The sequence below is a fragment of the Triturus cristatus genome, chromosome 2_2 (genome assembly GCF_964204655.1).
Source record: "Triturus cristatus chromosome 2_2, aTriCri1.1, whole genome shotgun sequence".
NCBI classification, from domain to species: Eukaryota; Metazoa; Chordata; class Amphibia; order Caudata; family Salamandridae; genus Triturus; species Triturus cristatus.
Window position 1 is genome coordinate 804,898,588 of NC_140582.1, and position 26,371 is coordinate 804,924,958.

General features: G+C 41.1%; 1 long non-coding RNA gene across 2 annotated transcripts in view; it reads left to right on the top strand.

Annotated features, from left to right (window-relative positions):
* The window catches only part of LOC146862801 (uncharacterized), an 82,114-nt gene extending 57,026 nt beyond the window's left edge, over positions 1-25,088 (top strand). For both annotated transcript variants that reach the window (XR_014978178.1, XR_014978179.1), the window contains 2 exons: positions 12,249-12,319; positions 25,019-25,088. This is a non-coding gene — a long non-coding RNA (uncharacterized LOC146862801). The remainder of the gene's footprint in view (positions 1-12,248; positions 12,320-25,018) is intronic.
* The last annotated feature ends 1,283 nt before the right edge of the window (positions 25,089-26,371 follow it).

A 26,371-nucleotide genomic window follows, 5' to 3' on the forward strand; every position in this document is an offset into this window, starting at 1 on the left:
AAATCTAATACTGCAATTTTTTTAATGATCTTTTTTCACCTCATTACTGATTAGACTAAATTTAGGCCTACCGAGGGACTGTGCCATAATCCTTGTCTGCACTACAAGCCCAGACAAGGAATATGGCACAGTCCCTGGGTAGGCCTAAATCTAATACTTTAAGCCTGTTTGAATATAGGACCAGGGCACAGCTGATTTTGAGTACAGTTTATTTAATTACAGCAGTTCACTGAGTGTTTCCCTTGAGACTGCTTGTGACACATCTACGGTTGTGGGTCTTTTGGCCCTAATTACCTAGTATGTACACTTGGTGCTTTGTTGTAACCTCATTGCCGTCAAGCTGACTATGTACATCATTTCTGATACATGGTTCTTTTAGGTGTCTTCCATTCTTATTCTGCCCTGATGATGGCCCCAATCTAAATAATTGTGCTAAGGAGTTGAAGCGTCAACAAAATTCTATGTGGACTGGTTTTAAATTTTGACTGTGTCTCTTGACACTCATACTATGAGTGCCATTTGTAACAACATGCTGTCACAATCAGTCACATGTATTTATTTTCAATAGAATACATGCGCCCTTTTTAATCACTTTACTCACTCTCATGGCACCGTTACTCTGTAGGAGCACCTTATCTTTTGAAAAAATATGAATGCTCTGTCATTTATGAATATAATTAATTAAATAAATCACTTACCGCATAATTGAAACACATCTAGAGAAGATTTCTTTATGTTGCTATAGCAGTGGAAATCCAAGCTAACACCTCCTCAATAGGGATCCCCTTTTTGATAATAAGTTTACTGATGAAGAAGCCTTTCATTTCAGAATCATTGGAGGCCTTCTTTCAGACTCGTTTAGAAGACTAATGTTAAGAGAAAATTCTGATGGCTACGAGAGCAGAAGAATGAGCAGACCGACAAGCTGCTTACATGAAAGTAGGACCAGTTCACAATGAATCAGCCCTGACCGTGAAAAGCAAGCACATGAAAAAAACCTTGATGCACGTAACTCAACACCTTTAAAAAATTCAAAACTATGCTCTTGGTGTGGATTTCCACTTCCTTATAAAAGTGAATGTACTTGGACAGGTCTGTAAAGGATGTGGGAATTGAAATCAATTCATAACTGTGTGCCATGACGGAAAGAGAAGATGGACACAAGAACGTTTCAGAAGCAATCACACCCCGCCCACAAAACCAAAAAGCATCATCAACTACGACGAGTGGAGATCAGGCAAAACCCTTCATCATCAAGTTCATTGTACAAAGGCTCTTCAACGTCAATATTGAGCACTGCTGAAGAAGATAATTGTGCCATAAAGGTATCAATCAACAAGCAGTGTGCCAGTGTTGGATTAGCTGCATGGGAAGATGATCAGAATTCAAAGTAAACATGCCAAGCAAAAGACCAGAATTCTTTTGGATACTGTTCCAAAATCACATTGAAAGTGAACAATCACCCAATAACTTTTATCATACAGTGTTGCGTTGATTAACATCATGCCTGTGTAAGGTTTAACGGGCTGTCAGGCATGAAGGTCTACATCTGAGCCACTGTAAAGCCAAGTGTCATTCTCAATGACAATGCGACACAAAAAGACATCGGTGTAGCCACCATACATTTTCTACAAGGGACTTCGTTGAGTGCCTGTTTACTCACCTTTGCCACCACTGCTGAAATGGGGTTGATATCCCTCAACTACAACCTCTGTGCCCATTCTGAGATCACAAGCCAATTCCCATTGTTTTTCCACGGCCTGGGAAAACTCAAGAATATGAAAGTACAGCTCCATCGCAACAAAGACATTTGCCCTGCTGCTCAGCGACACCGCAGAGTTGTTTTTCATCCACAAGAAGCTGTGGAGAAAGAACTAGAAGCGCCCTTTAAACATGACATAATTGAACGCTCCACAGGCCCCACACCATGGGCTTCACCCATAGTCCTAGTTCCCAAAAAGGACAGTAGTAGATCTGTGAGCATTTGCGTTGACATGCGCCAGTCCAACAAATCCATTGAGCGAGAGAGAGAGTGGATTTGATTATACAACTGAACTGGCCCAAAGTATTTTCCCTTCTTGACCTGAATAAAGTATATCATCAACTTGAACCAGAGGAGAACTGCAGGTACATTACTACCTTATCAACTCATATTGGGTTGTTCAGATACAAGAGACTGACCTTTGGAGTATCTTTGGCTGCTGAGATATTTCAGGATGTCATTTGCCGAGTAATTTAACCTGTCACACGTGCTAGTGATGACATATTGGTTTTTGGGAGAATGCAAAAAGAGCACGACAAAGCCCTCAACCAAATGTTCAAGTTACTCACTGATGCAGGTCTCACTCGGAATTCTGCAAAGACCACACCCAAGTTTTTTGTTCATATATTCTCTGAAGGGGGAATGATTCCAGTCCCAGGTAAGGTGCAAGCACTGTCATCCGCTTGCCCCCAAGATGTTACTATGCTGTGATTTTTCTTAGGCATGGCCAGTTATTGCTCAAGATACATTTGCAACTTTGCTACAACGAGTGCCCCATTAAAAGAATTAACAAAGTGAAATGTACCTGGCCATTGGTCCCCAGAGTGTGACAGAAGTTTCAGAGATATTAAACATGCGATTGAGAATGCAACTGAAATGACCTTTTTTGACCCCAAGTTACATCCTGAGAGAATGGTTGACGCAAGCCCAGTCAAGGTAGGGGCAATCCTTGCTCAACACAATGGTCATCCAAATGCTCAAAGACGTATTGTGGTCTAAGCCAAATGGTTTACTGTTGTCAGAGACCTCCAGGCACTATTTACAATTTTTGGAACTCCAAAGGCCAAGATTCCCCCTCGCATTGAGAGGGGGGGTTAAGACTTCAAGAGTATGACTATGAGATTATACACAAGTCGGGGAAAGATCAAAACCGCACAAACTGCTTTTCACGAGTGCCGATACATCATCACAGCTCTACATCCAAGACAGCTGAAGCATTTCTCAACTTTATTGTGAAATCCAGTACACCAGCGGCTTTGACGGTGGAACAAATCATTGCTACCACCAATACTGATAAGGACATGATCGTTATACAAGAAACTTTTCCACACAATCATGGAGAAGAAATACCTGACCCATTGCCGACGATGTTGAGTTTCAAAAGTTTTAAAATGTACAGGATGAGTTTTCTGTCAACCAAGAAGGCGTAATACTAAAAGGTTCGCAATCATCATACCTGAAAGTCTAAGGCGGAGAATCATCGAACTTGCTCATGAAGGACATCATGGTATTGTAGCCACCTAAAGAGCCTTACGAGGTCAAGAGTGATTCCCTCGGTTAGAGGAGCGAGTGGAGAAGGACCTGAATGCATTTCACATTTGCAACTGGTTGTCTCCTAAGGTTACACAGCAACCAGTGACAATGTCTGACCTTCCTGCCAATGCATGTGAAAGGGTTGCTTTTGACTTTTTTGGACCCTTTGGAAATGGACACCATCTAATGGTAGTCATCGATGAATAATCATGGTTTCCTGTGGTGGAAGACCTGTCGTCAGCAATCCATGACAAACGTCATAGAATGCCTAGATGACATATTCGCGATATGCGACATTCTTTCAATTCTTAAGTCTGACAATGGACCGCCCTTTAATAGCAAAGAGTTCAGAGAATTTCTGGTCCAACTCAATTTCAGACAGCAAAAGAGCACATCTCTCTGGCCCCAAGCCAATGGTGCTGCTCAACGATTCATGAGTACCCCAAAGAGAGTCATTTAACAAGTGTCCCTGGAAGGAATCGACCTGAAACAAGCCTTGTACCAGGCCTCAGAGCCTTTTGATCAACTCATCACTTCACTACTGGTGAGAGTCCAGCCACCTTCCTATTTGGGGAGAACCATCAGAACAAAACTGCCGCAATTGACGTAGGGTCGGTCCGTCAACACTGTTCAAGTTTGATAAAAGGAAAATGAAGACCTATGGAAACCAGCGTCACTATGCCCAGGAAACAGTCTTTGTTGAAGAAGACTGGGTTCTGGTTAACCAGAAACAAAATCAGAAAATGGACACTCCTTTTGCAGTCAATTCTCTACAGGTTGTGAAGCGCAAAGGACATATGGTGACAGCACATCGACCTGGACAGACCATCACTCAGGACATATCACATTTTTAACACCTACCACAATATTTGTTGAGTCCTGAAACAACGTGTGAGGCGATCCTGCCAGTAGGTGTGGCTCAAGTGCCTGAGCCTAAGTCACAGCTGCCCGATCAGGTTGGACGCCGATCATCTTGGATCACATGAGCCGGCAGACAAGTGCGAGCGCCTCACCGACTAATTGAAGAGATGTGATTACTAATGATCTGTGCCACTTTTTATTTAACAAAGTGGGAGGTGTAGCATATTGGTATCATATGCAGTAGGAATCTTGTGGTTCTGGGGTAGACTCCTGACAGAAACTGTGTAATATGCTGGAAGGAGTCAGAATGTGGTTGTCTGAAAAAGTATGATGTAATATGCAGTGGGTGAGTTAATGCTGAGGAATAAAGAAGTGTTTAACTATAGCTCCCGTGTGGTGCACCGCATCTGCATGCTCCGGGGTTGGGGAAGATGCTACAAACACTTCTTTTCATTAAGGATCTCTCATTTGTTCTTGGAGAAAAGCAAAATTTGGCCCTCCTTCTAAAACCTTAAAGTGGATCTGAACAATTAAAATTACTACTCTTTCACAGGCCTTCCTTTCCCTGAAATGATTACGGAGAACTGTGTAGCAAAATACACAGTTACTAACCCAACAAATTGATGAAAATAGTCTCCTGAATGGTTTTCTTTCAAGTTTCTGAGCTGGACCTAGCACTGAAACTGCGATGCTCATCCATTATTGATGATACCTATCAGATGCTAAACAAAAATTGATCATGTTTTCTATTCCTGTTGGACCGGTCTGCAGCATTCAATACTGTTGATCACAAATTACTATTCAATAATATAGTAATAAAATGTCTACTCATTTTGGTATCAAAGGAACAGTATTCTGATTCACTTTATTCGGCTCATGCATAAAACCTTAAAAGTATTCTAGAACAATATGTCATTCAAAAAGAAATAGACCACATTTTACAATGCATGAATAAGAAGGATTAAAAGAAGGGGATAAATATTAGATCTTTGAAAAGAAGAAAGGGCACAAAGTGCCTAGCAATACAAAATGTCCCCAGTCAAACATTCTAGAACACGTGGGAGCCACCTAGAGCCACAAACGTATTAATCACAACAGGCCCTAAGCCTCACTGCTGATTTAAAAAAATTAAGAACATATAAAACAGTGTTGCCGGATAGCAGTTGTAAAAATATGAAAGCGGGGCGCACCTGCCTAAAATCCATTCGTTTCAAGATAAGAATGATAACATTTCTTCGGGGAATCTTATAAAAATGACCGAACATTATAAAATGGAGCATGTCCTGTGGAGACTTCCCGTCGTAGCCACAGGACTCTAAGCTCTGGCCTCTACTACACCCCGAGGCTGTGCCAATAAAAGATGGAAAAGATCCAATCAAAACCTGGTTAATAAAAAAACGCTCATCGGCATTAAAGGCCCCTAAAAGATATGGCTCAGTGGATTGTACAGATTTCAAAATGATATACCTATGAACATTGGGTTTCGTCAACTCGCACCCCTCCCTTTCAATAGTCCTCAGAATAAAAAGGACTCATTTATTTGGCTCAGATCTTTCTTATGCACCAGTTCTGGTTCGGAAAAGAGTTCTGCTCTTCCCAACCTCCCTAAACATGTCTTTATGTAGTTAAGCCATGGGATGTGATGAACATGATCAAGGCCAATACACTCCTTTAGAATTAATTTACTTAGGGTGGAACCCTGATACAACCATAGCTTCAACCACAATATGAGGGACCGAAGGGCCAGCAGATCCGAGATTTAGGGGACTCCCAGCTCTTCATGGGCCATAAAGTTTGAGGTGCCCTGTGGCACACATAAAAGACGTTTCAAAAAGTTATTTTCCACCAATTGAAGTCCCTCCATAGTGGTGTGGCCCTACATTTTGCTGCCATAGGAGACTTTAGCTAGTTATGAAAAACAATTGGTCCTTCAAACATTACAATTCAAATGACGATAAATATAGACCGGAATCAGTACTATATTGTATTGAAGATGTCCAGCCGGACAATTAATTTAATGAATCAGGTAATTAGTACTGATCAAACACAAAGTGATCGAGTGGGACACAATCCTGTATCCTTCAAGAAAAAACAAAAGACATTCACAAATAAACATACATTTTTCAGGCAAAACAGGGAAAAGCTTTGAGCCAATACAAATAGTCAAGGCAAGCTTTTTGGTCAACAGCTGTTGCACTAGTTTTAACAAATCAGTTTAACGTGCAAGCTGTTAAAGAAGTCGACGACGTTTCGATCCATGGCTAGATACTTGGATCATCATCAGGACAAGGAGATTTGCAAGCCTGAGGTAGTATGCTGCTTGCGAAAAAATAGGAACGTGGAGGGAGGCAGGGGACATAGAGTTAGGGTATTTGAGGAAAAGGTGAAAAAAAGGTAGAGAACCTCCTGGTGATTCACACTCTGTGAAAGTGGGTGATAGGAATAACCGAGCGGAGTAGTGGTAGGTCTAGTTTGTAGCCAGTGTGTGATGGCAACAATTGGGGTGCCTAGAGGCAGACATGCCGGGGCTGGTATGATGTGTAGTTAGAGGGTAGCAAGTGATGAGAGAAGAGACCTCACGTGATTTGGTCATGCTGGTAACTGTGCTATTCCTTGGAACGGGTGTTTTGGGAACAATTGAGCTGGTTTAAAATTATGTGGTAAGTTAAAAGTGTGAAAGGGTGGTGAAAAGATCCTGAAAACGGTTGCGGTAAAGCGTGATTTACAATTGCGGTGCTGATGGTATCAGCCAATAGCTTTTAGGTGATGCGGTGTCACTAGGGGTGAGCTCAAGAACGCGTTAAAAACCGGGGAGCTGCTGTCAGGTAAGAGAAAGGTGCAAAATAATGCTAGTGCAATACGAAGTTAAAAGCAAAGTTAGAAATACTAACTCTTCTGTACCAGTGAGCATTCCAGGAAGGTCATGTCTTCAGGACACTCTTTGTTCTGACACCCGCACTGTTTACGACCCTGTCATTGCACGAAATGGTCACCCTTGGTTCTGTCTCGCCTTTGGTGCACCTCATAACCTTAAACCATTCTTGCTCCTTTACTGGAGCTAGCCTGCCATGTCTAACACTTCTGCCCCCTCTCAAACCCCTACACCAGTTCTTCCTGTGCTATACATTACATTCTTTGCTAGGGTAGACATCAGGATGCTCATCCCCCACCTTACAGCCTTTTAGGGACTCATTCACTACTGATGTTACTAAAGTCTACAATGTACCTCGGATCACCAACACGCCTGAATGGTGTGGTACCAAAATATCGTTGACGAAATGTCGTCTGACAGAAATATTGTGTACAAATTATCATTTACAAATATATTGCGCACTGGAGTTAATAGAAAATCTACACCTAATAGCGAGCTCAGGGGTTGAGGGAAGCTGTATGTTTGGGTGCCTTGGTGGAACTTTATATAGTTTACTGCATGGCTGGAGACAATAAATAATTTGTTTATTACATACATACTTATTCATGCCAGAAACCTGCTAACGCCTTATAAAGATTTATAGAGCCTACCCCTCTGTAGCCTATGGCAAGTGTAGAATAGAGATTATCCCCAAAATCTTGGAAGCATAGACTGCACAATGTAAGGGATACAGCATGTCTCATGCCTACCTGCCATCACTTTTTGTTTTGGTGGGAGACTATGTATGTTTAGTCCCAAAAATTGCATTAATTAAATTTTTCCCACTGTAAATTTTCTTCAGTTGAAAGCATGTTAATGGGAAAATTTGATTCCCATCCATTCTATTACCCCTATTTCACACAACAAAATAATGCTGACTCCTTGATTGAACACTATAACACTTACTTGCTTAAAACGATGAATACATTAGTTGCATCATCAAAAAGTATAAAGAGGAAAAATGCAAAAGGATGGTTCATCCCTCTCTCAATTTACAAAGGCAAGAGCAATGCAATCAAGATTTTTAATGGCGGCAAGAACCCTTTCTCACACAAGCTGACGACTCAGGAAGAAATATAAATCAAGCACATTAAGCACCAAACCTTCTGGCCTGAAAGACCAAATAAAATCAGCAAAAAAGAAACACAGAAGCCATTTGCCACTGTTAAAGCCCAAACTACTATGACCTCTTCAATTCTGACCATATCACTGTCAACTGCTGCTTTAAACTTGCCAACTTCTGTGACAGTAATTAACTTTAATACTATTACCTCCACCACAATTATCTCTCATCCTATAATGACTCTCCTAGAACCAATAATGGCTTCGGATAGTGGACCACTTTTAACCCAACCTCATCAGAATGTCTTGAGAAAATTATCTTATCCATTAAACCATCCATATATCCTCTGGACCTCCTCAAACAGCAAAATTGTCAAGCACATCTCTTCTCACATTCTGGAAAGACATCATCAACACTGTAGCATATTGTCATTATATGCACTAGGCCTCTCGTGGTTCTGGGGATGACTCTAGACAGGAACTGCGTAATATGCTTGGAGGTGTCAGTGTGTGGTTATCTAAAACAATATGATGTAATGCACAGAGTGTGAATGTATGCTGAGTGATAAAGAAGTATTTAACCTCAGCTCTCATGTGGTGTACCTCATCCTCATGCTCCAGGTCTGTGGAAGACGCGACAGCTGGCAATGAGGGAAGGATACGTGCCCAGGAGAAAACAAAACTGCTCTCCCTGAGAGTTTGCAATGACACAGCAAACTGCTCTTGCATGGCATGTGTGCCCGAAATCGATGCAAAGCAGTCTGCAACCAGTATATGCGGAGTCACAGTCCTGCTCCAGTCCGTACACGGCCGCAAAAAGAGTCGAAGGACCTGCTGAGAACAAATTCAAAACAAACACCAAGAAATTTCCAGTGAGGTCGCTGGAAAAGACTCTGAGCTGCACCCTGAACACAGAGCAATATTCAGACAAATCAAAAACAACTGCAAGAACAAACAGAAACTCACTCACTGTCAAGGGCAAGCGAAGGGATTCACGACCTCCAATCAGACGTGGAGACCAAGACTCAAGTAACGGGGGTGTTGCGTGCAGAGGTTGCCGGTCCCGCTTTGTGCGATGAACACTGTCTGATCAGCACATGCTCTCAATGGCAAAAAAAGAGAGCGCGAAATATAATGAAGCTGTGTTCTTGAAGCCACCACCGCCATTCAACACTTCTAAGAAGTAGGAAATCGGTGCCGGTGGGCTCAGTGGATTGAACATTTGATGACTTTGTAGATGCACTAGAATAAGAAAATGAAAAGAAGATTATCAAATGCTTAAAAAACCTTGCAGGTGACGGGTTAAAAGAATTGCTAAAGAAGAAGAAGATTTAAAAAATTGAAGCAAAATCATACCAAAAGGTAAAAGAAGCATTAGAAGCCAAGTTCCATACAATGCCGAACGTCAACCATGAAAAGTATACCTTTAGCCAACAACGGCAACAGTTTTGTGAAACAATGGATGAGTTTGTCGAAAGACTTGATACTCTCATTAAACATTGCAAATTCTGTGACTTTACCGACGAAGAACAGTGTTAGAGAGAAAGGGGCAACCCAGTAACCCAGTGACCTGGGCCGGACACTTATTATCAAAAGGTGATCCTTATGGGGGAAGTGTAGCCTTGGACTTTCACAGCAATAGTGACATAAAGATATCTTCTGTAGATTTATTTAAATTATGTGGTAAGTGCATTTATTTAATTAATTATATTCATAAATGACACATCATTCATATTTTTCAAATTTTCAAACGATAAGGTGATCCTACAGAGTGACGGCACAGTGAGAGTGGGTAAAGTGATTAAAAAGTGTGCTTACATTCTATATAAAATATTTACATGTGACTGATTGTGACTGTATGTGGTTACAAATGGCACTCATAGTATGAATGTATGAGACACAATCTAAATTTAAAACCAGTCCACATAGGATTTAGTCAATTTTTCGACCCCTAAGCATCATTGTTCAGATCGGGGGTCATTATAAGTACAGAATAAGAACGGAAGACACCTAAAAGTAAAAGAACCATGTATCAGATTCTGAAACTATGTATATAGTCAGCTCAACTGCAATGAGGTTACAACAGAACACCAAGGGGCCAAGAGGCCATAATACATACTCCCATAGGGAAAAGGAAGGTGCAGTTCATCATTGCATCCCATGGCAGGCACCCCATGGGGTGAGCCGTTACGGGCTGCATCGTAATTGACCCCCAAGTGTATATGCCGGGTAATTGGGGCCAGAGACCCACAACCTTAAATGTGTCACAAGCAGTCTCAAAGGAAAAACTCAGTGAACGGCATTAAAGTAGCTGCAATTAAATAAACTGTATTCAAAATCAGCTGTGCCCTGGTCCTATATTCAAACAGGCTTAAAGTATTAGATTTAGGCCTACCCAGGGACTGTGCCATATTCCTTGTCTGGGCTTGTAGTGCAGACAAGGATTATGGCACAGTCCCTCGGTAGGCCTAAATTTAGTCTAATCAGTAATGAGGTGAAAAAGATCATTAAAAAAATTACAGGCTAGTTGCCGAGCTTCACCAATATGGACATGCCTTTATTTTCATTTAAACGGGGAAAGAACCTCAATGACTCCTTCATTAGAGCGGCTGTTCCTCTAGCACCCAAAACCACCCTGAACACAATGTGTGGACTCCCGGCAATAGTGAGCTATTTCAAATGTAGGCAACGTGTGGCATGTAAATTCTGTTTCAACACCAGTATTTTTACTCATCAAGATACGGATGTGGATTTGACAAGTTTCAGCAACTGCAATACACAAGATGTGATATATGCAATAGTGTGTCCATGCAACCTACTTTACAATGGACAAACAACACAGAAAGTCAAATGCAAAATTCTGCAACATAGAAGCAGCATCTTATGTGATACAATAGTAGCACCACTTGTCAAACACTATCAGAGTCAACAACACAACAGTGAGAACATAAAATGGCAAGTGATTGAACAAGGTCTCGCTAGGACCAAAAGGAGAATACAAAGCAGGTCGACTCTCCAGGAGGGAACTTTTTTGGATGGACAAATGCAAAACGATGACTCTGGGACTCAATACCCTTGATGACTGAAGGCAGGCAGCCTTCATATGGGCATTTATTTTGAGTGACATGCTAGTATTTCATACGTCTATTTCCATCCGCAGATGCAATTACTGTTCACCACATGTCTAATTGCTAATTGACCATTGATTTGGGCCTCTTTTTGATATAACAACTGCAGATGGCATGTATGCATTTTCCTAAATCTATTGCATGTCTTACATATGTAACCAACAAGAGAATTTATCAGTCCATTTTTCTTCTCTTTGGCTCTGACAAAGGTTGGTCCACTATCAGTCCTTTGTAGATGTAAGAACAAGGATCACTTCCTGAGTCAATTATGTGATCTGAATCCCTACTCCACTACACACTTATGGTTACACATATTTATGACATAATAGGGCATTTTACATACTGGCACACGTACAGCGGTAGTGCCGTTGTACAAATTGACATGAATATTTCTTTTATTTCCTTTTCAAAAAAAAAATTCCAGTCAGAAATTATTACATTCTGTGGGAACACTATTGTTATATTCGAACCGGTATTTCAGCTTAGATATCAGCTAATCAATAGGCTTAGTCACTCACTTCATTGCAGTACACGTCCACGTGCACGTCACTATGTACACAAAGTCTTTACACAGAATTCTTTCTTCCCCGCAGCGTGACTCTAGGAGCCCGATGTTGCCGGCGTGCCCTCGATCTGAGTATATTTCCACTACAGTGCTATCAGTGACTGGAGATTGTTCCCGGTACACTGACAAGTAAATTCATTGCTTTTTCTCACATTTAACTGCAGTGTCTCTCCGACTAGTGGCTATATTTCAACTGAGGTAAGTCACAACCACAGGTGTAGGGCTTGTGAGCAGCATGGCTTTTCCTAGGACCTTTTTAATCTCATCTTGTCTGCATTACAGCGTCAATTCAGAAGTTGAATCTTAAAAGTGGTGGATAATTATTTGGGTCAGTTTCTAAATCATAGCAGTAAATACTCAGTTGTAGTGGCTAAGCACAGTGAATTCACTACTTTGTTTTTAATTTGATGTTTCCATTACATTTAGCTTCCTTTCATGAAGCCCATCGTCATCTCCTTAACACATGGGGAAATAATCAAGACATATTGATCCACTGCGTAAGTACAAAGTAGTTTTGTTTTAAATACTGGCATAAGAAATTACTGACACAAGTTGTGGCATAATCTCAAATGAATGTATTCTTTGTCTTTTGCATGCAGTAACCCTTGTGAAGTCTGCTGCATGTGATTTATGCACAGAGAGCACATAATTACATTTCCACTGAGTAAGTAAACTATAACTGGTCTAACTGGTTATACACCTACGACCCACACAGTCACACAAGGTTCCTTTCTTTTATGGATGCAGGTGATTATTCCTGTAGCTGTAGGGGGTCTTTGACACCTACTAAACCTGAAATTCATTTTTTTGAGGTATGTGTTTCTCCATGTTGGCTCAAACCGACACTTTCGGTTAGTAATACTTTCTTAAACATACCTATTTCTTTATAGCCTTTAAACTGGACACAAGCAACAGCTGTGCAGACAAGGAATATGGCACAGTCCATGGGTGGCCTAAATCTAATACTGCAATTTTTTTAATGATCTTTTTTCACCTCATTACTGATTAGACTAAATTTAGGCCTACCGAGGGACTGTGCCATAATCCTTGTCTGCACTACAAGCCCAGACAAGGAATATGGCACAGTCCCTGGGTAGGCCTAAATCTAATACTTTAAGCCTGTTTGAATATAGGACCAGGGCACAGCTGATTTTGAGTACAGTTTATTTAATTACAGCAGTTCACTGAGTGTTTCCCTTGAGACTGCTTGTGACACATCTACGGTTGTGGGTCTTTTGGCCCTAATTACCTAGTATGTACACTTGGTGCTTTGTTGTAACCTCATTGCCGTCAAGCTGACTATGTACATCATTTCTGATACATGGTTCTTTTAGGTGTCTTCCATTCTTATTCTGCCCTGATGATGGCCCCAATCTAAATAATTGTGCTAAGGAGTTGAAGCGTCAACAAAATTCTATGTGGACTGGTTTTAAATTTTGACTGTGTCTCTTGACACTCATACTATGAGTGCCATTTGTAACAACATGCTGTCACAATCAGTCACATGTATTTATTTTCAATAGAATACATGCGCCCTTTTTAATCACTTTACTCACTCTCATGGCACCGTTACTCTGTAGGAGCACCTTATCTTTTGAAAAAATATGAATGCTCTGTCATTTATGAATATAATTAATTAAATAAATCACTTACCGCATAATTGAAACACATCTAGAGAAGATTTCTTTATGTTGCTATAGCAGTGGAAATCCAAGCTAACACCTCCTCAATAGGGATCCCCTTTTTGATAATAAGTTTACTGATGAAGAAGCCATTCATTTCAGAATCATTGGAGGCCTTCTTTCAGACTCGTTTAGAAGACTAATGTTAAGAGAAAATTCTGATGGCTGCGAGAGCAGAAGAATGAGCAGACCGACAAGCTGCTTACATGAAAGTAGGACCAGTTCACAATGAATCAGCCCTGACCATGAAAAGCAAGCACATGAAAAAAACCTTGATGCACGTAACTCAACACCTTTAAAAAATTCAAAACGATGCTCTTGGTGTGGATTTCCACTTCCTTATAAAAGTGAATGTACAGCTATTGGACAGGTCTGTAAAGGATGTGGGAATTGAAATCAATTCATAACTGTGTGCCATGACGGAAAGAGAAGATGGACACAAGAACGTTTCAGAAGCAATCACACCCCGCCCACAAAACCAAAAAGCATCATCAACTACGACGAGTGGAGATCAGGCAAAACCCTTCATCATCAAGTTCATTGTACAAAGGCTCTTCAACGTCAATATTGAGCACTGCTGAAGAAGATAAGTGTGCCATAAAGGTATCAATCAACAAGCAGTGTGCCAGTGTTGGATTAGCTGCATGGGAAGATGATCAGAATTCAAAGTAAACATGCCAAGCAAAAGACCAGAATTCTTTTGGATACTGTTCCAAAATCACATTGAAAGTGAACAATCACCCAATAACTTTTATCATACAGTGTTGCGTTGATTAACATCATGCCTGTGTAAGGTTTAACGGGCTGTCAGGCATGAAGGTCTACATCTGAGCCACTGTAAAGCCAAGTGTCATTCTCAATGACAATGCGACACAAAAAGACATCGGTGTAGCCACCATACATTTTCTACAAGGGACTTCGTTGAGTGCCTGTTTACTCACCTTTGCCACCGCTGCTGAAATGGGGTTGATATCCCTCAACTACAACCTCTGTGCCCATTCTGAGATCACAAGCCAATTCCCATTGTTTTTCCACGGCCTGGGAAAACTCAAGAATATGAAAGTACAGCTCCATCGCAACAAAGACATTTGCCCTGCTGCTCAGCGACACCGCAGAGTTGTTTTTCATCCACAAGAAGCTGTGGAGAAAGAACTAGAAGCGCCCTTTAAACATGACATAATTGAACGCTCCACAGGCCCCACACCATGGGCTTCACCCATAGTCATATTTCCCAAAAAGGACAGTAGTAGATCTGTGAGCATTTGCGTTGACATGCGCCAGTCCAACAAATCCATTGAGCGAGAGAGAGAGACACCCTGGTCCTCACAAAGTGGATTTGATTATACAACTGAACTGACCCAAAGTATTTTCCCTTCTTGACCTGAATAAAGTATATCATCAACTTGAACCAGAGGAGAACTGCAGGTACATTATTACCTTTTCAACTCATATTGGGTTGTTCAGATACAAGAGACTGACCTTTGGAGTATCTTTGGCTGCTGAGATATTTCAGGATGTCATTTGCCGAGTAATTTAACCTGTCACACGTGCTAGTGATGACATATTGGTTTTTGGGAGAATGCAAAAAGAGCACGACAAAGCCCTCAACCAAATGTTCAAGTTACTCACTGATGCAGGTCTCACTCGGAATTCTGCAAAGACCACACCCAAGTTTTTTGTTCATATATTCTCTGAAGGGGGAATGATTCCAGTCCCAGGTAAGGTGCAAGCACTGTCATCCGCTTGCCCCCAAGATGTTACTATGCTGTGATTTTTCTTAGGCATGGCCAGTTATTGCTCAAGATACATTTGCAACTTTGCTACAACGAGTGCCCCATTAAAAGAATTAACAAAGTGAAATGTACCTGGCCATTGGTCCCCAGAGTGTGACAGAAGTTTCAGAGATATTAAACATGCGATTGAGAATGCAACTGAAATGACCTTTTTTGACCCCAAGTTACATCCTGAGAGAATGGTTGACGCAAGCCCAGTCGAGGTAGGGGCAATCCTTGCTCAACACAATGGTCATCCAAATGCTCAAAGACGTATTGTGGTCTAAGCCAAATGGTTTACTGTTGTCAGAGACCTCCAGGCACTATTTACAATTTTTGGAACTCCAAAGGCCAAGATTCCCCCTCGCATTGAGAGGGGGGGTTAAGACTTCAAGAGTATGACTATGAGATTATACACAAGTCGGGGAAAGATCAAAACCGCACAAACTGCTTTTCACGAGTGCCGATACATCATCACAGCTCTACATCCAAGACAGCTGAAGCATTTCTCAACTTTATTGTGAAATCCAGTACACCAGCGGCTTTGACGGTGGAACAAATCATTGCTACCACCAATACTGATAAGGACATGATCGTTATACAAGAAACTTTTCCACACAATCATGGAGAAGAAATACCTGACCCATTGCCGACGATGTTGAGTTTCAAAAGTTTTAAAATGTACAGGATGAGTTTTCTGTCAACCAAGAAGGCGTAATACTAAAAGGTTCGCAATCATCATACCTGAAAGTCTAAGGCGGAGAATCATCGAACTTGCTCATGAAGGACATCATGGTATTGTAGCCACCTAAAGAGCCTTACGAGGTCAAGAGTGATTCCCTCGGTTAGAGGAGCGAGTGGAGAAGGACCTGAATGCATTTCACATTTGCAACTGGTTGTCTCCTAAGGTTACACAGCAACCAGTGACAATGTCTGACCTTCCTGCCAATGCATGTGAAAGGGTTGCTTTTGACTTTTTTGGACCCTTTGGAAATGGACACCATCTAATGGTAGTCATCGATGAATAATCATGGTTTCCTGTGGTGGAAGACCTGTCGTCAGCAATCCATGACAAAAGTCATAGAATGCCTAGATGACATATTCGCGATATGCGACATTCTTTCAATTCTTAAGTCTGACAATGGACCGCCCTTTAATAGCAAAGAGTTCAGAGAATTTCTGGTCCAACTCAATTTCAGACAGCAAAAGAGCACATCTCTCTGGCCCCAAGCCAATGGTGCTGCTCAACGATTCATGAGTACCCCAAAGAGAGTCATTTAACAAGTGTCCCTGGAAGGAATCGACCTGAAACAAGCCTTGTACCAGGCCTCAGAGCCTTTTGATCAACTCATCACTTCACTACTGGTGAGAGTCCAGCCACCTGCCGCAATTGACGTAGGGTCGGTCCGTCAACACTGTTCAAGTTTGATAAAAGGAAAATGAAGACCTATGGAAACCAGCGTCACTATGCCCAGGAAACAGTCTTTGTTGAAGAAGACTGGGTTCTGGTTAACCAGAAACAAAATCAGAAAATGGACACTCCTTTTGCAGTCAATTCTCTACAGGTTGTGAAGCGCAAAGGACATATGGTGACAGCACATCGACCTGGACAGACCATCACTCAGGACATATCACATTTTTAACACCTACCACAATATTTGTTGAGTCCTGAAACAACGTGTGAGGCGATCCTGCCAGTAGGTGTGGCTCAAGTGCCTGAGCCTAAGTCACAGCTGCCCGATCAGGTTGGACGCCGATCATCTTGGATCACATGAGCCGGCAGACAAGTGCGAGCGCCTCACCGACTAATTGAAGAGATGTGATTACTAATGATCTGTGCCACTTTTTATTTAACAAAGTGGGAGGTGTAGCATATTGGTATCATATGCAGTAGGAATCTTGTGGTTCTGGGGTAGACTCCTGACAGAAACTGTGTAATATGCTGGAAGGAGTCAGAATGTGGTTGTCTGAAAAAGTATGATGTAATATGCAGTGGGTGAGTTAATGCTGAGGAATAAAGAAGTGTTTAACTATAGCTCCCGTGTGGTGCACCGCATCTGCATGCTCCGGGGTTGGGGAAGATGCTACAAACACTTCTTTTCATTAAGGATCTCTCATTTGTTCTTGGAGAAAAGCAAAATTTGGCCCTCCTTCTAAAACCTTAAAGTGGATCTGAACAATTAAAATTACTACTCTTTCACAGGCCTTCCTTTCCCTGAAATGATTACGGAGAACTGTGTAGCAAAATACACAGTTACTAACCCAACAAATTGATGAAAATAGTCTCCTGAATGGTTTTCTTTCAAGTTTCTGAGCTGGACCTAGCACTGAAACTGCGATGCTCATCCATTATTGATGATACCTATCAGATGCTAAACAAAAATTGATCATGTTTTCTATTCCTGTTGGACCGGTCTGCAGCATTCAATACTGTTGATCACAAATTACTATTCAATAATATAGTAATAATATGTCTACTCATTTTGGTATCAAAGGAACAGTATTCTGATTCACTTTATTCGGCTCATGCATAAAACCTTAAAAGTATTCTAGAACAATATGTCATTCAAAAAGAAATAGACCACATTTTACAATGCATGAATAAGAAGGATTAAAAGAAGGGGATAAATATTAGATCTTTGAAAAGAAGAAAGGGCACAAAGTGCCTTGCAATACAAAATGTCCCCAGTCAAACATGCTAGAACATGTGGGAGCCACTTAGAGCCACAAACGTATTAATCACAACAGGCCCTAAGCCTCACTGCTGATTTAAAAAAATTAAGAACATATAAAACAGTGTTGCCGGATAGCAGTTGTAAAAATATGAAAGCGGGGCGCACCTGCCTAAAATCCATTCGTTTCAAGATAAGAATGATAACATTTCTTCGGGGAATCTTATAAAAATGACCGAACATTATAAAATGGAGCATGTCCTGTGGAGACTTCCCGTCATAGCCACAGGACTCTAAGCTCTGGCCTCTACTACACCCCGAGGCTGTGCCAATAAAAGATGGAAAAGATCCAATCAAAACCTGGTTAATAAAAAAACGCTCATCGGCATTAAAGGCCCCTAAAAGATATGGCTCAGTGGATTGTACAGATTTCAAAATGACATACCTATGAACATTGGGTTTCGTCAACTCGCACCCCTCCCTTTTAATAGTCCTCAGAATAAAAAGGACTCATTTATTTGGCTCAGATCTTTCTTATGCACCAGTTCTGGTTCGGAAAAGAGTTCTGCTCTTCCCAACCTCCCTAAACATGTCTTTATGTAGTTAAGCCATGGGATGTGATGAACATGATCAAGGCCAATACACTCCTTTAGAATTAATTTACTTAGGGTGGAACCCTGATACAACCATAGCTTCAACCACAATATGAGGGACCGAAGGGCCAGCAGATCCGAGATTTAGGGGACTCCCAGCTCTTCATGGGCCATAAAGTTTGAGGTGCCCTGTGGCACACATAAAAGACGTTTCAAAAAGTTATTTTCCACCAATTGAAGTCCCTCCATAGTGGTGTGGCCCTACATTTTGCTGCCATAGGAGACTTTAGCTAGTTATGAAAAACAATTGGTCCTTCAAACATTACAATTCAAATGACGATAAATATAGACCGGAATCAGTACTATATTGTATTGAAGATGTCCAGCCGGACAATTAATTTAATGAATCAGGTAATTAGTACTGATCAAACACAAAGTGATCGAGTGGGACACAATCCTGTATCCTTCAAGAAAAAACAAAAGACATTCACAAATAAACATACATTTTTCAGGCAAAACAGGGAAAAGCTTTGAGCCAATACAAATAGTCAAGGCAAGCTTTTTGGTCAACAGCTGTTGCACTAGTTTTAACAAATCAGTTTAACGTGCAAGCTGTTAAAGAAGTCGACGACGTTTCGATCCATGGCTAGATACTTGGATCATCATCAGGACAAGGAGATTTGCAAGCCTGAGGTAGTATGCTGCTTGCGAAAAAATAGGAACGTGGAGGGAGGCAGGGGACATAGAGTTAGGGTATTTGAGGAAAAGGTGAAAAAAAGGTAGAGAACCTCCTGGTGATTCACACTCTGTGAAAGTGGGTGATAGGAATAACCGAGCGGAGTAGTGGTAGGTCTAGTTTGTAGCCAGTGTGTGATGGCAACAATTGGGGTGCCTAGAGGCAGACATGCCGGGGCTGGTATGATGTGTAGTTAGAGGGTAGCAAGTGATGAGAGAAGAGACCTCACGTGATTTGGTCATGCTGGTAACTGTGCTATTCCTTGGAACGGGTGTTTTGGGAACAATTGAGCTGGTTTAAAATTATGTGGTAAGTTAAAAGTGTGAAAGGGTGGTGAAAAGATCCTGAAAACGGTTGCGGTAAAGCGTGATTTACAATTGCGGTGCTGATGGTATCAGCCAATAGCTTTTAGGTGATGCGGTGTCACTAGGGGTGAGCTCAAGAACGCGTTAAAAACCGGGGAGCTGCTGTCAGGTAAGAGAAAGGTGCAAAATAATGCTAGTGCAATACGAAGTTAAAAGCAAAGTTAGAAATACTAACTCTTCTGTACCAGTGAGCATTCCAGGAAGGTCATGTCTTCAGGACACTCTTTGTTCTGACACCCGCACTGTTTACGACCCTGTCATTGCACGAAATGGTCACCCTTGGTTCTGTCTCGCCTTTGGTGCACCTCATAACCTTAAACCATTCTTGCTCCTTTACTGGAGCTAGCCTGCCATGTCTAACACTTCTGCCCCCTCTCAAACCCCTACACCAGTTCTTCCTGTGCTATACATTACATTCTTTGCTAGGGTAGACATCAGGATGCTCATCCCCCACCTTACAGCCTTTTAGGGACTCATTCACTACTGATGTTACTAAAGTCTACAATGTACCTCGGATCACCAACACGCCTGAATGGTGTGGTACCAAAATATCGTTGACGAAATGTCGTCTGACAGAAATATTGTGTACAAATTATCATTTACAAATATATTGCGCACTGGAGTTAATAGAAAATCTACACCTAATAGCGAGCTCAGGGGTTGAGGGAAGCTGTATGTTTGGGTGCCTTGGTGGAACTTTATATAGTTTACTGCATGGCTGGAGACAATAAATAATTTGTTTATTACATACATACTTATTCATGCCAGAAACCTGCTAACGCCTTATAAAGATTTATAGAGCCTACCCCTCTGTAGCCTATGGCAAGTGTAGAATAGAGATTATCCCCAAAATCTTGGAAGCATAGACTGCACAATGTAAGGGATACAGCATGTCTCATGCCTACCTGCCATCACTTTTTGTTTTGGTGGGAGACTATGTATGTTTAGTCCCAAAAATTGCATTAATTAAATTTTTCCCACTGTAAATTTTCTTCAGTTGAAAGCATGTTAATGGGAAAATTTGATTCCCATCCATTCTATTACCCCTATTTCACACAACAAAATAATGCTGACTCCTTGATTGAACACTATAACACTTACTTGCTTAAAACGATGAATACATTAGTTGCATCATCAAAAAGTATAAAGAGGAAAAATGCAAAAGGATGGTTCATCCCTCTCTCAATTTACAAAGGCAAGAGCAATGCAATCAAGATTTTTAATGGCGGCAAGAACCCTTTCTCACACAAGCTGACGACTCAGGAAGAAATATAAATCAAGCACATTAAGCACCAAACCTTCTGGCCTGAAAGACCAAATAAAATCAGCAAAAAAGAAACACAGAAGCCATTTGCCACTGTTAAAGCCCAAACTACTATGACCTCTTCAATTCTGACCATATCACTGTCAACTGCTGCTTTAAACTTGCCAACTTCTGTGACAGTAATTAACTTTAATACTATTACCTCCACCACAATTATCTCTCATCCTATAATGACTCTCCTAGAACCAATAATGGCTTCGGATAGTGGACCACTTTTAACCCAACCTCATCAGAATGTCTTGAGAAAATTATCTTATCCATTAAACCATCCATATATCCTCTGGACCTCCTCAAACAGCAAAATTGTCAAGCACATCTCTTCTCACATTCTGGAAAGACATCATCAACACTGTAGCATATTGTCATTATATGCACTAGGCCTCTCGTGGTTCTGGGGATGACTCTAGACAGGAACTGCGTAATATGCTTGGAGGTGTCAGTGTGTGGTTATCTAAAACAATATGATGTAATGCACAGAGTGTGAATGTATGCTGAGTGATAAAGAAGTATTTAACCTCAGCTCTCATGTGGTGTACCTCATCCTCATGCTCCAGGTCTGTGGAAGACGCGACAGCTGGCAATGAGGGAAGGATACGTGCCCAGGAGAAAACAAAACTGCTCTCCCTGAGAGTTTGCAATGACACAGCAAACTGCTCTTGCATGGCATGTGTGCCCGAAATCGATGCAAAGCAGTCTGCAACCAGTATATGCGGAGTCACAGTCCTGCTCCAGTCCGTACACGGCCGCAAAAAGAGTCGAAGGACCTGCTGAGAACAAATTCAAAACAAACACCAAGAAATTTCCAGTGAGGTCGCTGGAAAAGACTCTGAGCTGCACCCTGAACACAGAGCAATATTCAGACAAATCAAAAACAACTGCAAGAACAAACAGAAACTCACTCACTGTCAAGGGCAAGCGAAGGGATTCACGACCTCCAATCAGACGTGGAGACCAAGACTCAAGTAACGGGGGTGTTGCGTGCAGAGGTTGCCGGTCCCGCTTTGTGCGATGAACACTGTCTGATCAGCACATGCTCTCAATGGCAAAAAAAGAGAGCGCGAAATATAATGAAGCTGTGTTCTTGAAGCCACCACCGCCATTCAACACTTCTAAGAAGTAGGAAATCGGTGCCGGTGGGCTCAGTGGATTGAACATTTGATGACTTTGTAGATGCACTAGAATAAGAAAATGAAAAGAAGATTATCAAATGCTTAAAAAACCTTGCAGGTGACGGGTTAAAAGAATTGCTAAAGAAGAAGAAGATTTAAAAAATTGAAGCAAAATCATACCAAAAGGTAAAAGAAGCATTAGAAGCCAAGTTCCATACAATGCCGAACGTCAACCATGAAAAGTATACCTTTAGCCAACAACGGCAACAGTTTTGTGAAACAATGGATGAGTTTGTCGAAAGACTTGATACTCTCATTAAACATTGCAAATTCTGTGACTTTACCGACGAAGAACAGTGTTAGAGAGAAAGGGGCAACCCAGTAACCCAGTGACCTGGGCCGGACACTTATTATCAAAAGGTGATCCTTATGGGGGAAGTGTAGCCTTGGACTTTCACAGCAATAGTGACATAAAGATATCTTCTGTAGATTTATTTAAATTATGTGGTAAGTGCATTTATTTAATTAATTATATTCATAAATGACACATCATTCATATTTTTCAAATTTTCAAACGATAAGGTGATCCTACAGAGTGACGGCACAGTGAGAGTGGGTAAAGTGATTAAAAAGTGTGCTTACATTCTATATAAAATATTTACATGTGACTGATTGTGACTGTATGTGGTTACAAATGGCACTCATAGTATGAATGTATGAGACACAATCTAAATTTAAAACCAGTCCACATAGGATTTAGTCAATTTTTCGACCCCTAAGCATCATTGTTCAGATCGGGGGTCATTATAAGTACAGAATAAGAACGGAAGACACCTAAAAGTAAAAGAACCATGTATCAGATTCTGAAACTATGTATATAGTCAGCTCAACTGCAATGAGGTTACAACAGAACACCAAGGGGCCAAGAGGCCATAATACATACTCCCATAGGGAAAAGGAAGGTGCAGTTCATCATTGCATCCCATGGCAGGCACCCCATGGGGTGAGCCGTTACGGGCTGCATCGTAATTGACCCCCAAGTGTATATGCCGGGTAATTGGGGCCAGAGACCCACAACCTTAAATGTGTCACAAGCAGTCTCAAAGGAAAAACTCAGTGAACGGCATTAAAGTAGCTGCAATTAAATAAACTGTATTCAAAATCAGCTGTGCCCTGGTCCTATATTCAAACAGGCTTAAAGTATTAGATTTAGGCCTACCCAGGGACTGTGCCATATTCCTTGTCTGGGCTTGTAGTGCAGACAAGGATTATGGCACAGTCCCTCGGTAGGCCTAAATTTAGTCTAATCAGTAATGAGGTGAAAAAGATCATTAAAAAAATTACAGGCTAGTTGCCGAGCTTCACCAATATGGACATGCCTTTATTTTCATTTAAACGGGGAAAGAACCTCAATGACTCCTTCATTAGAGCGGCTGTTCCTCTAGCACCCAAAACCACCCTGAACACAATGTGTGGACTCCCGGCAATAGTGAGCTATTTCAAATGTAGGCAACGTGTGGCATGTAAATTCTGTTTCAACACCAGTATTTTTACTCATCAAGATACGGATGTGGATTTGACAAGTTTCAGCAACTGCAATACACAAGATGTGATATATGCAATAGTGTGTCCATGCAACCTACTTTACAATGGACAAACAACACAGAAAGTCAAATGCAAAATTCTGCAACATAGAAGCAGCATCTTATGTGATACAATAGTAGCACCACTTGTCAAACACTATCAGAGTCAACAACACAACAGTGAGAACATAAAATGGCAAGTGATTGAACAAGGTCTCGCTAGGACCAAAAGGAGAATACAAAGCAGGTCGACTCTCCAGGAGGGAACTTTTTTGGATGGACAAATGCAAAACGATGACTCTGGGACTCAATACCCTTGATGACTGAAGGCAGGCAGCCTTCATATGGGCATTTATTTTGAGTGACATGCTAGTATTTCATACGTCTATTTCCATCCGCAGATGCAATTACTGTTCACCACATGTCTAATTGCTAATTGACCATTGATTTGGGCCTCTTTTTGATATAACAACTGCAGATGGCATGTATGCATTTTCCTAAATCTATTGCATGTCTTACATATGTAACCAACAAGAGAATTTATCAGTCCATTTTTCTTCTCTTTGGCTCTGACAAAGGTTGGTCCACTATCAGTCCTTTGTAGATGTAAGAACAAGGATCACTTCCTGAGTCAATTATGTGATCTGAATCCCTACTCCACTACACACTTATGGTTACACATATTTATGACATAATGGGGCATTTTACATACTGGCACACGTACAGCGGTAGTGCCGTTGTACAAATTGACATGAATATTTCTTTTATTTCCTTTTCAAAAAAAAAATTCCAGTCAGAAATTATTACATTCTGTGGGAACACTATTGTTATATTCGAACCGGTATTTCAGCTTAGATATCAGCTAATCAATAGGCTTAGTCACTCACTTCATTGCAGTACACGTCCACGTGCACGTCACTATGTACACAAAGTCTTTACACAGAATTCTTTCTTCCCCGCAGCGTGACTCTAGGAGCCCGATGTTGCCGGCGTGCCCTCGATCTGAGTATATTTCCACTACAGTGCTATCAGTGACTGGAGATTGTTCCCGGTACACTGACAAGTAAATTCATTGCTTTTTCTCACATTTAACTGCAGTGTCTCTCCGACTAGTGGCTATATTTCAACTGAGGTAAGTCACAACCACAGGTGTAGGGCTTGTGAGCAGCATGGCTTTTCCTAGGACCTTTTTAATCTCATCTTGTCTGCATTACAGCGTCAATTCAGAAGTTGAATCTTAAAAGTGGTGGATAATTATTTGGGTCAGTTTCTAAATCATAGCAGTAAATACTCAGTTGTAGTGGCTAAGCACAGTGAATTCACTACTTTGTTTTTAATTTGATGTTTCCATTACATTTAGCTTCCTTTCATGAAGCCCATCGTCATCTCCTTAACACATGGGGAAATAATCAAGACATATTGATCCACTGCGTAAGTACAAAGTAGTTTTGTTTTAAATACTGGCATAAGAAATTACTGACACAAGTTGTGGCATAATCTCAAATGAATGTATTCTTTGTCTTTTGCATGCAGTAACCCTTGTGAAGTCTGCTGCATGTGATTTATGCACAGAGAGCACATAATTACATTTCCACTGAGTAAGTAAACTATAACTGGTCTAACTGGTTATACACCTACGACCCACACAGTCACACAAGGTTCCTTTCTTTTATGGATGCAGGTGATTATTCCTGTTGCTGTAGGGGGTCTTTGACACCTACTAAACCTGAAATTCATTTTTTTGAGGTATGTGTTTCTCCATGTTGGCTCAAACCGACACTTTCGGTTAGTAATACTTTCTTAAACATACCTATTTCTTTATAGCCTTTAAACTGGACACAAGCAACAGCTGTGCAGACAAGGAATATGGCACAGTCCATGGGTGGCCTAAATCTAATACTGCAATTTTTTTAATGATCTTTTTTCACCTCATTACTGATTAGACTAAATTTAGGCCTACCGAGGGACTGTGCCATAATCCTTGTCTGCACTACAAGCCCAGACAAGGAATATGGCACAGTCCCTGGGTAGGCCTAAATCTAATACTTTAAGCCTGTTTGAATATAGGACCAGGGCACAGCTGATTTTGAGTACAGTTTATTTAATTACAGCAGTTCACTGAGTGTTTCCCTTGAGACTGCTTGTGACACATCTACGGTTGTGGGTCTTTTGGCCCTAATTACCTAGTATGTACACTTGGTGCTTTGTTGTAACCTCATTGCCGTCAAGCTGACTATGTACATCATTTCTGATACATGGTTCTTTTAGGTGTCTTCCATTCTTATTCTGCCCTGATGATGGCCCCAATCTAAATAATTGTGCTAAGGAGTTGAAGCGTCAACAAAATTCTATGTGGACTGGTTTTAAATTTTGACTGTGTCTCTTGACACTCATACTATGAGTGCCATTTGTAACAACATGCTGTCACAATCAGTCACATGTATTTATTTTCAATAGAATACATGCGCCCTTTTTAATCACTTTACTCACTCTCATGGCACCGTTACTCTGTAGGAGCACCTTATCTTTTGAAAAAATATGAATGCTCTGTCATTTATGAATATAATTAATTAAATAAATCACTTACCGCATAATTGAAACACATCTAGAGAAGATTTCTTTATGTTGCTATAGCAGTGGAAATCCAAGCTAACACCTCCTCAATAGGGATCCCCTTTTTGATAATAAGTTTACTGATGAAGAAGCCATTCAT